The sequence below is a fragment of the Euprymna scolopes genome, chromosome 1 (genome assembly GCF_053919585.1).
Source record: "Euprymna scolopes isolate OS-2025 chromosome 1, ASM5391958v1, whole genome shotgun sequence".
NCBI lineage: Eukaryota > Metazoa > Mollusca > Cephalopoda > Sepiida > Sepiolidae > Euprymna > Euprymna scolopes.
In genome coordinates this window covers 180,358,415-180,372,065 of record NC_136482.1, presented here as the reverse complement: position 1 = coordinate 180,372,065, position 13,651 = coordinate 180,358,415, and the positions used below count along the sequence as shown (strand labels likewise).

General features: G+C 34.3%; 1 long non-coding RNA gene across 1 annotated transcript in view; it reads right to left on the bottom strand.

The window, feature by feature from the left end:
- Window positions 1–6,283: 6,283 nt before the first annotated feature.
- LOC145277877 (uncharacterized) overlaps window positions 6,284–13,651 on the bottom strand; it is a 46,977-nt gene continuing 39,609 nt past the window's right edge. The window contains exon 2 of the long non-coding RNA XR_013868234.1: window positions 6,284–9,234. This is a non-coding gene — a long non-coding RNA (uncharacterized LOC145277877). The remainder of the gene's footprint in view (window positions 9,235–13,651) is intronic.

Genomic DNA, 13,651 nt, shown 5'->3' with positions numbered 1-13,651 from the left:
GCCGTTAATAGTACTAGATGACGTGATTATTCAATCATTTACTGACGTTTTAGCCTACTGTTTCATTTATTGAAAAAGAATGAACGGAAAATTTTGTAAAACTAACCTCATCCTCTCTCTCTCTCTCTCTCTCTCTCTCTCTCTATCTATCTATCTATCTATTTATCTATCTCTCTCTCTCTCTCTCTCTCTCTCTATCTCTCTCTCTTCGTCAGAATGTAGTAGAACCGCGGGAAACAGCATTAAAAACTAATAACAAAATTGGCCTTCGGGCCGGGATCAAAGTGTAGTATCTGTTCCGGCAGATACTGCACTTAAGATAATTTGTACCAGTCAATGGAGGGGAAACCCTCTATACTGGGACAATTATTATTTTTGGTAACCAGAGTGACCCCTTTTAGGGGAGCTGGTTTTTACCTCACATTAAAAACGGCCTTGTGCCTAATTTGCTCAGTGGGGGAGCAAATAAATACCATCTGTTCCGGCAGATACTGCAAGCTAGGACTAGCTAGGACTAGCTATGACTAGCAAAGACCAGATGTGGGGGCAACCCCACATGTCTGACCTTTAACCAGCTCTCATTTCCCACCTCTCGGGAGCTGGTCCCCTTTTCCCCTTCCCCCTCCCTTCACTCCTCACATTAAAAATCGGCCTTGTGCCTAATTTGCTCGGTGGGGGAGCAAATAAATACCATCTGTTCTTCAGATGCTGCACTTCAATTTCTTGTTCTCTGTCAGTGGAGGAGAAATCTTTCACGACTGAGACAATTTTTATTTTTGTTCCTTTTCTCCACGTTAAAAAACGACCCTGGTGTCTAACTCTGTCCTGTGGGGAGGCATTGTAAATAGGAACATTATAAATAACACCGTAACCAGGAACCGGAAAAAACATGGTAACCTGAAAAAAAAACGTATCCTAGGGCCACCGTATCCCGAGGTTCGACTGTATCTAGAAGTTGAGAAATCGTAAACCCGTAAAACAACAACAACAACAAATACCTGATACCAATTAATTGTATTTTAAAAAAAGATAACAAACGTTTTAAAGGAAAATGGCACCCCGGCATGTTGGCAGACGACTGCTGGAATATAAAAAGGGAGGATGACACTCAACGCAAGAGGTTTAAGAAGACAATGTTGTTTAAACTGACAATTCTGTTTTCATTCATCATAAATAATAATAAAATATGCAAAAAATACATGAAAAAACGGTGCCTAATCTAGAGAAACAAAGATCTGATTTAGTATCAGGATATTTTTCTTACCCCCGAAACAGGTCTTATGTTGCATGTACCTTTTGTAACCTGAAATTTGTTAGTGTCATTTGTATTATTTGTATCATTCAGGCTACTATTTTTTATCTTGGATATTATCAACACACCGTTTAAGATGTAACCTCGTACCATCTTCAGGTTTTCCTCTTCTGCACCACATTTTGAATCAAGTACAGATAAAGAGTAAATGAAATTGTTGGGAGTGGTTACAATTAGTCAAGTGTTCCTTGTGAATGTTTAAGACGGGGAGCAATAGATTAAACCAGGTTGAGCACTTGCCATGAAAATAACCACAAAGCAGAGATACAATTGCAGTGTATCTTGTATCAAAAAGAGGCAGTGTAACGTTGCGTGGCGTTAAACTTGAATAAATCCTAAAAAATAAAACTGGAAAGAAAGAATTTTTTTTTTTAAATCCGGGTCGGCATTTTTCTTTTGTTCTGTTTTTAACATAAACATTTTATATATATATATATATATATATATATATATATATATATATAGAGAGAGAGAGAGAGAGAGAGAGAGAGAGAGAGAGAGAGACTTATATGTAATTCAGAAAATTTTCATAGACCAATAGGTTTTAAACTAAATATGGTTGACTTTAGGATTAAGCTACAAAATTATCATGTGTGTGTGTGTGTGTGTGTGTGTGTGTGTGTGTGTGTGTTACTATCCCGTCTCGCTGCCATATTTCCATCAACCCAGGACGCGTTTTTCTTTCTTCCGACCGCACGCGGGCCGTAGTCAGCCATTTCTCGTTGACTTTACTCGTCCATTTTCTTCAACCAGCATTTTTCTTCTCTACCGGCCACGTGGTGTATTTTTCTCCTTTTTCCTCCTCCTCGCACTTCCTAATTTCCATATGCGCGTTTTTTGGCTACTGCTGCTGCTAATCTCTTCGCAAGCCAGCCATTCTTCGCTGCTGCTGGTATTTTCCTACGAGCTCATATGTACTGTGTTACAGTAGTAAGAAGGTGATCGATATATCGCCTACTAGATTTCAAACCCGGTTTGTCTCATGTTAAGACAGGAAAAGGTGCCCTGAGCAGCTGCACCCACCCCAGATGTGCCAACATTACCTCATCTTAGTATTTGGCTCCTATTCAGAATTTTATACCTTCTGGAGCGTTAGAATGATGGAACAATTTTTCTATCGACCAAAAAAAAAAAAAAAAAAAAAAAAAAAAAAGAAAAGATGCTACCTTAAAACAAAAGACATTCAATTAGAGCAAAGTTGGGATCAGAGCGTTGGTGGTGAAAGAACAGAAGCTTTGTTTCTGGGCAAAGTCGTTCCAATCACGATTCAACCGACCGGCTGTGAACTTGAGAGCTCAACCATGTCCTCCTTGATGGTTGCTGTCCACAGCTGTTTACCGATTTGCGTGTACCACCCACAAACCAGCAGTTACTTTGGTCCTTGTTTGATAATCTGCGATACACGCAAACTTCACAACTGGGTAAAAATTATCTCTTAAATAAATTCTCACGACATTTCTTTCCCATAACAAGCATATTATGGATCTTTCCAAAAAAATAAAGCCTTATTATTTTTAACTCAAAAGTCGAAGAATTACGAAGATGGGCGAGGTACCATTAAAACAAGCGACCTTTTGTGCTCGAGAATTTATTTTTCTACATAGTCACATTGTCAATGTCCTTTTCTCAACGATACACGATGGCTGTGCATGAGTGTCCGGAGCATGCTTTGTCATACAGGAGTCGTTCCAAATGTAAAGTCTCCTATTTATATTTCACTCAAAAAAGAGCTACGAAGACGGGAGTGGTAACATAAAAACGGGCGACTTTTTGTGCTGCGGAATTTATTTTTCTACACAGTCACCACCATTCTCAATGTATTTTTGTAAGGAATTCGGTGACGCAATTCTGCTTCAGACGCACGTCCAAGACAGGAGGAATTTTCTTACTTTGTCTCACACTATCAATATCTGTAACAGAAAGATGAAACTTTCAGGTCATGAATTCATAAATTCAGCCATAATAACATTGAATTTTGCAATTTCATTTTATCCATTCGGGCAGAATAAAAGATAGGAGGCGTTCCTTATATATATATATATATATATATATATATATATATATATATATATATATATATATATATGGGAGAGATGCTGATCTAGCGGCACTGATGAGTTGTGATACAACAAAACAGGACTGTATGTCGATAACTACAAATATATATATATATATATATATATATATATATATATATGGGTAAAGGTGTGTATGCATTGTATGCGTGTATGTGTATGCGTGTGTGTGCGTGCGTGCGTGAATGTGGTTTCTGTATGAGTATTGTTCCTATGTTTGTATACTTTGACAGCAAGTCATTATTTATGCATGTCTGATTAAACACGACTGAGTTCGCCTTTTTTCCAATTTTGCTGGTAATCTTTTCTATTCGCCGAGCGTTTTTTTTTCTTGTTTTGGCTGGTAGGTTGTATAGTATGGAGCCCAGTGGTTGTTGTTCAGCCATATTCTCTAGCGGTTTCCATCGATACTACCGATCATCCTCAGGAGTGGTGGTGGTGGTGGTGGTGATGATTGTTGTTGCTGTTCTTGTTCTTGTTTATCGAAGGTGTATTTATATTTAAATCTATTTTATATTGGTTATATAGGTAGGTGTAAGGTGGGTAGGGGTAAATTTTATTTTATTTTTGATTTTATATTTTATTTATTTATTTAGTATTAATTGTTGAATGCGGTTAGTATATTTGTCCCAATATTTAATGCGATTCAGTTAATAAGGGGCTGTAGTATTTTAATTAGTATAGCTTCGAGTAATTTAAGTCGTCATGTGCAGTTGTTAAGATATCTAATTTTAGTATTGTTAGTAAGAATATTTCTTATTTCAGATGATTGTAGTTTTTTGTTGTGAGAGGTTAGGTGTCTTTTCATGGCGCTATTATATAAGTGGTAGATTAATCGTCGTGAAAGTTTTGTTATGGTGTGGCCAATGTATGCATTATATGAACTTTTAGAGTGTGTTCAGAGATATTCTTCGAATGAGCATTTAAATTTATATACTACATTAGTTTGCTTTAGTGGTGTTAGTAATATTATTATTGTTTTTAATTATTAGATTTGAAGTTTTAAATTTAGTATAATATATTATTAGAATAATCTCTTTGTTCTGTTAGATAGTTTTTGTGTAGCTTTTAATTAGGTTTGTTGTTATTTTGTAGTTAATGTGTAGTTGTTTTTTATAGTTTACCTTGATGGTGTCGTTTTTGTTAGGGTTAGGGTTTATGCTTTTATTGTGGATAGAGTTTAAATATAGTTTTATGTGTTGGGATACGATTTTGTTAGGGAAATTATTGTTTATTAGGGTTTGTTTTATGTTTGTTAGTTCTTTGTAAAATATTTGTCGGGTTGATGCTATATTATATGAACGATGAATCAGGTTTTTATAAGACCAGTTTTGTATTTCTGTAGGCATCCGCTGTAGTAATTTAAGAGGATTGCATTGTTATTAGTAGGTTTTTTTGTGTGTTGAGGTTATGTGTTTAGTAGGATTGCTAGAGTCTACTAATACATCGAGAAAAGAGATTTTATTATTTATGTTTGGTTTGTGTGTAAATTTGAGGATGAAATGTGCTTCAAGGTTTAGTTGGAGTTTTTAATGTCTTCAACGGATCCTGTTGCTATGAATATGTCGTCTACATATCGAGCATAAATGTTGGGTTTATTGTTTGCAACTGAGAGAATTTTATTTTCAAGGTTGGTCATGTGGTATTTTGCAAATGTGGCTCCTGGAGGTGATCCTATTGAGACGCCATCTATTTGGATATATATTTTACCAGTAGGGTCGGTAAAGGGAACTTGGGTGGTGCATTTTAGTACTAATTTTTCTAGAGTTTGGGGTTTATGGCTGGAGGACGTATTGTGTTGCGGATGTATACTTGGTTAAGAATTGTTTTTATTATATCTTTTATAGGGACGTTAGTGAAGGGGTTTTCGGTGTCAAGGAAGGCGGTTAAGTATTTGTGGGGGAGTTTAATTTAGAAGGTCTATGAAGTCAGTGGTAGATTTTATGCTGTGTTTACTGGGTATGTAAGGTTGGATAATGTTATTAATTTTTTTTTTGCGGTATGGTATACTGGTGTGAGGATTTGAAAGATTATTGATTTTAGATGGTATCTTGTTTTGTGAGTTTTAAAAACATCGTCGCTGAACTTAAAACACGTGTCACATGAACAAAACTAAAAACATTCTAGCGGAAATACATTTCACTTGAAATACATCCGACATTTTCACGGAAAATGATAAAACGTTTCAACCAGATACGTTTCCTCGAAACAAAACAAAGAAAAAACATCTTTTCTTTCACAACGGCTACATATTAAAAACACCAGCCTACAAAAAAAGAGTTAACACTTTCTTAGTGTACGAAAAATTCTAATATCTGGCCTGGACTTTCACTGTTTTTTTATGCCACCTTTTTCTCTTACTAACTCCCTGCCTTTTACGCCTTGCAACAACAACAACAAAAACATGGATCAACTCGGCTCTATTTACACACACAGCGTAAATATCCTCTGCTTCAAGAAACACCCCCCTCGCAAAATAACCTTACAAAAAAATTATTTTCACAGAAAAGTAACAATTTTTTTTCACAGAAAAAATATATAACTATTTACTCAACAGTCGAGTCCAATAAAAACGCGTTACTGGCGACTAGCCATTCAAAACACTCTTCACAGAAGAACACACTCGAAATATTTATTTTTTTCACAAGCTCCACCGCAAACAATAAAACAATTCGTCACCGACGTTTAGCAACGATCAACGACTTCAAATTCTACTGGAATAGTTCAAATTTAAAGAAATTATATTCAACTCTACGAAACAAATTTGAACACAGCCACAAGCATTAAGCCTCGTGTTGACAAAAAAAAACGGATTTTACAAGCAACTGTCACGGACAGGCATATTACAAAATTCTTACTACTTCGATTTTTTTAAATTACAACTGACACACATAAAAGAACCTTTCTTTTATTTCGATAAACATTTTTGGTTTTCTTCAAAAAACCTGTCCAACAAGAGGGTATCTGTAGCAGCCAACAGTCGCTACATCACAGGCAGAAGCTAATTTTCTCGACTCAAGATTTGAAATCCATTTTCTCCAATTTTGTCCAATTATAAGCCAGCTCTCAATCACGTGACAGAGTACATAAAAGGCGAAATCTGAAACTCTCAACCCTCTTTGATCCTGACCCTGCCTGGGAGCAGACTTCGCTTGGGGCTTCAGTCCCAGACAGAACGTAAGTACAACAACAAGCTAGCTATGGCTCTCTTCAAAGTCACCTTTATTTCCACGTGCGATATCAACACGAACTTTATTTATCATGCTAAAGAACTGCTCTCGTCGATACAACTCACACTCACCCACGAAAACACGCAATCACACTGAGGACATTGCCCTTGCTTCCTCCTTTAACCGGCTTCCTTCGTACCGACGACTACTAGCTATAAACACGTGTAAACGGAACTGAATTATTCTGTCCTCAACAATCCGGCAATATATTAATTCTATCTTTACACAAGAACCCTTCCACCTACTAACCCGTTTCACTCTTGTACACTCTACTAACGAAGATAACAAATAAAGTTTTTTTTAATTTAGAATGAAACTTCCATCCTGTTGTCTCATATCTATATATTATATACAAAACTTACAATGACATGTACAATGGAAAAAAACGGTTAATAAAGCGACTTCCCTTAAACTAATATGCGACAAAAGCACCATTTTGCCAAACGAAAGGTTGATGGCAAGTCAGGAGATCTGGAACCTAATGGGGACGGGAGGGAGATTATCAAAAAAATAAACATAGGAGAAAAAAATTGGGGGAGGGAAAGGGCCAAACTAAAAACGGGATCTAATGATATCATTCACACACTAACTAAATCATGAATTTAAAATAACTAAAACTAGAAACAAAAACTTATTTAAACCTAACTTGTCTTATTTAGCATGTTCATTATTAGATATCAATATCCTTTGCCTAAGGCACGTCAAATATCATTCCAATCCTGCTCCATAACAGTTATCTACCTTTTCAGCACTCGAATATTCAAACTAGCAAGATTGATAGCCATTGCAATGCCTCAGGGTTGCTAACCAATACTGAACATATTTGACGTAAGAATGCCAACGGATCTCGAGATCGAATTGTTGCCACTCGTAGTGTCGAGTAGCCCTTCACACAAGATACCATCGATATTCAAATGATAGGTTAGTTTGGCTATCCTATAAAGGGATGGGTGCTACTTAATAGGGACCCGCCCAACACCAGGTTTTTATGTTTTTTATATCATTATCTTTGAATACTGCTGAAGAAGAGATGGCTTCAAATATGTTGTCTACTCCGGTATTGGCCACATATCTTTTGCTTCCTTCATCTTTCTTATTACAGTTAGTACTCCTTTAGCGTTTGGAAAGTTTAGCAGACCGTTGACAGGTCTTCCCGAGCTTTCCTTAAATTCCACTAGCTTTTTCAAATCTTCATTTTTTTAAATGTTTAGCGTTCTCAATCTGGTGGTAACATACTGTGCACATGTTTTTCTCTTAGTAGTACAGATTTTGTGTCTTTGGGGTAGGAGGAGGTGGTATTTCTGTGTCTATTGAGTTGCAGAAGGAGTCTTTATGTATGGCTTCGGGTAAGGATTTTGCAAGGGATGCGGATGAAGATTTTTAGGGGGCGTGAGTAGAAGAGGGAGAAGAAGGAGGAAGAGGAAGGTAGTCGGTTGAAGAAGCGGGATTTCATTTTTTTATTGGACTTAATGGGATTAGTTTATATTTTTTGAAGCGGGAGTAAGGTTGAAGTGATAGGTGGTGGCATGACTTTCGGGGGAGAATAGGTCTTGACGGTGGTTGATAAAGGGTTCAGTTGAGATTTTGGGGATTGGCGGGAGGTTGACGGTTTTGGGAGAGGATTGTGGAATTTGTTTGACTGGGGTTGTTTGGGGAGGATTGTGGAATTTGTTTGACTGAGATTGTTTGGGGAGGGTATGGAATATGTTTGACTGATGTTGTTTGTGGGGGATTGTGGAATTTATTTGGGCGTAATATTTATTCTTTTTTCTTCGTCGAGCTGATTATTAATGGTGCGTATTTGTATATATTTTCCCTACCCGGATAATTTTTAACATCTCTTCTTCTTTCGGAAGTTCCAAAGATAGGTGGCTAAAGGTTTTCCCATCTGCCCTCTTTTTCATCCGGGATGTTCCAGCCTAGGGTGATGTCTTTTTCTGGGGGTGTATTTTTCGTTTCATCCACGTTGACCCCAGATGTTGACCAACTCTCGTCAATGTTTTTCTTGTGGGGCAATCAACTGTGAGGTGACCATCTGCCCACAATTCCAGCATGAAGGCCGCCTACCTGTAACAGTGATAGGTAGGCCTTCGTCCCCTACTTCCATGTAGAACAGTATTTTCATAAAGGCGTTTTTATCTAACGGGAGGTTGAAGGGCAAGACATCTTGGTACTCGTCTGATGACACCGAGATGATTTCTCCGTACTTGAGAAAAAAGGCACTAATGTTCTCGCCGTCTACATGGAAATGGGCATTGAAGACATTTCGAGTACTTGGAACTAAGCATATAATCTACTGCAATTATTTCTATTTGTGAGATTTTTATACGCTCTTCCTCCGTCGTAAATAGTGAATTCCATGTGTTGTATCCAGGACATTTGACGATTCTTTGTGGTTTGAAACAATTTGTAGAATAACTTCCTTGGTCTTTTTATCGACCACAAATATTTTTTTAATCTCCTGTAGCTTAGGAAGATCAATAGTTAGTCCATTCTCGATAAATTTCTTCACATCGATTGCAATTTTCGACGGTTTTGACCATCCTTTACTTGTTGGGGATGAAGGTGTAGCCTCCTCTGTTTCCTTGTCTTTGATAACATCCATGACTTTGGGCTTCTGTTGCCATAGCCAAAAAAAAAAAAAAAAGAGAGAAAAACCATTATCAAAAAACGGGAAACGTTAAGAACGGAAAAAAACAGTTAAAAAAAATAACAGTAAAAAATCACAATAGTAACAATAAAATAACAATAACGGACAATGATAATACGTAACCAAGTGGAGCGCAATAGACGATAATAACTACAAACAACAATGGTCGTTGTTTTTCTTCATTTTTATCGAGGCTTGAGTGTATTCATATTCAATTCTATTTTATGTTATATTGGTTCTTATGCTTGTATGCATAAACAAACATCCATCTTTATCTCTTTATTTGCATATGACTTCTCGTGTCTTTTGGGGGGGGGGTATTTTTTCTTTTCTCTTTTTCTATATCCCATTCTATCACCATGAAATTTGTAACAATAAAGGGCAAAAACTTATCAGCTAAAAAAGGAATGAAATGATTCAGATGTATTTATGTCAGAGTTAAAAAAAAAGAGTTTTCTTCACAATTTTTGTGTAATATTTTTTATTTATAATGAAGGTAGATATTCAATCGCTGCTCACATCAGCAATATATGCCACAAGGTCAGAAAGTGGGGATCTAAGCAAGCTCCTCTAAAGGAGAGGCACTCTTGCAAACAAAATACTCAGGCAGCGTACCGCAGTCCAACAGGTACTGGGCCGGTTTCCGGCCCCGCACCTGTCGGGCTGAGTGTCAAGAACGGATCATTGACGAGTACTCTACCCAGTCTGCAAGCCGCTGAAGCCGCAAGGAGATTCATCCCCATTAATAATGAGGGTATGATTAAAGAAATTTGAAGGTTCTACTTATAGACACTGGCGACAGGAACTGACCAATCAAATGGATTCACGTTCTGCTAGCAACCAATCAGAAACCGGAATTGCTTCATAAAAATATTGGATATTTTAGAATTTCCGCACATAATTTTTCGTTTCCACACGAAAAAGATCCTTGCTTTTTGTCTGCAAAATTTTAAAGTCCAAGTCTTACACAGATCAGCTAGCCACCTAAAACCTTTTTCCATCTCCAGGACGTGTACAAATCAGCTAACCGTCGGAAACTCTTCTGAAATTAAACATGCCTTTCAGTTCAAAAATTGTAGACTGTTATAGTTGGAACTGATCTGCATGTGTAAATAACTCATTTGCCTGAGAGGAAAAGGGGAAAGCAGCGAGTCAATGTTCATAAAGAAGAGAGAAGAGCAGAAAGAAACTGGTAGTGCTAGAAATTTGTTTAAAATTTGAAGTGCCTTTTTAAAGTTATATGCGTATATTTCATCCCATTTTAAAAGTTATTACATTTATTCCATATAAGCCGTTGCTCTCACATATGATTTCTCACAAAAAGTAGTAACCTGTTTCACTCCCTATCCATCTAGTTCTCTCATACCGTTCACATCACCGTGTTACTTCTTTAATATGTATAATTATTCTTAAGCACCGTTTATTATTTCATTTTTAACTCATACTAATCCCAATATACTACACTAGATTTAAAATATAATATATGAGTAATCACATTCCCTAACATTCTAAATTATTTCCTGTATCTATTCGAATAACACGGGAATATCGGAATGCTTGACTTTCAGGACTGATATCTGGCTATTAATAATAATTTTACTTATTCTTCAGAATGCTTGAATACATTACCGAACACCTCAGATCATATTCAAAATGGCGTCTCAATTTTACTCTTAAAGGCATTGTAATTAACCTTAAACATTTTTTATGCTTTCCGTTTTTATTTACTAAGTGATTACAGGTTTCATTTTTATGAATAGAAAACAGTGACAGACACCGTACGTTTTCTGCTAAACCTAAGTAGTCTTATGAAACTCGAACAAATCTTTTCGACATTTATATATTCATGTAAACGTTACCTCATTTTCGATGCGAAAGATTTTCATTCACAAATGCTTCAGTTAAATAGAACAAAACCTATTACTTGGCATTTTTTCACTTTTAAAATACATGAACATATGCTTACCGAGAAAAAACGCAGCAGTAATAATGAAACTTGCGATTTCTAAAATAAAAAAATATGTCCATATGACTTGAGTGCATTAGCTTGAATCGAAACCGAAATAAAAACTTATGAACATATATATATATATATATATATATATATATATATATATATATATTTATATATATGTATATATTTATATATATATATTTATATATATATATATATTTATATTTATATATATATATATTTATATATATATATTTATACTCGGATTTTTTTATTCAAAAGTAATGGACTAGTGAATTCAACGAGGTTGTTAGATAGTGCTCAATAAAAAGAGCTGATAATACTTTAAACTTATATCACTTAGTATAAAGGGCTTAATTAATTGTAGACGTATGTTTGAACTGCGTTGATATTACTCGTGGACGTATGTGAGATGATAAATATGTTGGTTGGTTACTATTCGCTGTCACTTTTGACATGTACACTTCTAACGCTTAAATTGTATTTTCTGTTTGTATTTGTAATAACGTGTCTCGTTACTGAAATGTATAATTGTTCATAAATTGGTTGACACGCAGATCTTTTTCTTTTTCTATATACTATCAACTTTTTAAGATTCCCTTCCTATTAATTCTTACTTTCTCTCTTTCTCTCTTTAACTATATCTCATCATTCTTTCTTTTCCCTTCTAGCCCTTGTTTTCTTTATAATAACCCTTTATATCTTTTTTCTTTTTCTTCTCCATATTATATATATATATATTTTTTCTCTCTTTTCTTTCTCTATTTATTTTCTTTCTCTATTTCTTTTTCTCTCCTCTTAATCATTCTCTCTCCATTATAACCTTTTAACTTTATTTAGATTGCCCCTCCCTCTTTACATCTTATAATTAAAGTTCTGCGTTTTAAGTTTTTTAACTCCAACTTTTAAAGAGTTCCTACCTAAAATAAAAATCCATTATTCATTGAACATTTGAATAGTCAAGTCGCTGCCTGATGATATCTGTTGTTTGATTGAAACAAGTGGCTGTTTGTAGCAGCGGGATGTGAGCATGTTTATATAACAATAAACAAGTGTATATATATTTATATATATATATATATTTATATATATATATTTATATTTATATATATATATATTTATATATATATATTTATATATATATTTATATATATATTCATATATATATATTCATATATATATATTTATATATATATATTTATATATATATATATTTATATATATATTTATATATATATATTCATATATATATATTCATATATATATATTTATATATATATATATTTATATATATATATATTTATATATATATATATATATATATATTTATATATATATATATATTTATATATATAAATATATATATATATATATATATTTATATATATATATTTATATATATATATATTTATATATATAAATATACTTGTTTATTGTTATATAAACATGCTCACATCCCGCTGCTAAAAACAGCCGCTTGTTTCAATCAAACAATAGATATCATCAGGCAGCGACTTGACTATTCAAAAGTTCAATGAATAATCTAATAATAATATAGATTATTCATTGAACTTTTGAATAGTCAAGTCGCTGCCTGATGATATCTATTGTTTGATTGAAACAAGCGGCTGTTTGTAGCAGCGGGATGTGAGCATGTTTATATAACAATAAACAAGTATTATCAGCTCTTTTTATTGAGCACTATCTAACAACCTCGTTGAATTCATTAGTCCATTACTTTTGAATATAAAAAAAAACCCGAGTATATATAAATATATATATATATATATATATTTATATATATATATATATTTATATATTATATATATATATATAACTTGAGTTCCTTCAGATAATCGAAACCGAAACCAAAACTTATGAAGAATTTTTGATAAAATTATTTATGAAAAAAATAGATGACTAAAGTGTAATTAGCTATAATTGAAACCGAAACCAAAACATGAAAAATTCTTGTTAAAATTATTTATGACAAGAAATGGAAGTACATAACAATTAAACGACCTGGATGTAAGCGTGACACAGAAAATAACACACATGCTATCGTATTAATATATAGATGATTTGTTCAAGAGAAGTCGTTATTTTTACTTATAGTTAGAAGTGGATGGGTTCATGCTTTTTCCTAGCATTATTAGTATGTGAGTGGATATGGTACCTACAACAAGATTTGAACCCGGAAGTTAGTCACGCTCTGGTTTTACTAAAACGAATTTCCAATTTAAAATAACCACATTGATAGACGCGGGCGTATTTGATAATGAATGCATCGTTGAACTTTTACTTCCTGTTTCTCTTTCATATTCGCTTTATATAAACAGGTCGATTGGTTCATCCTGTTTGTACATTGCTTGATGGTTGAAATGGGAAAACTAAAACTCAACCAGGACT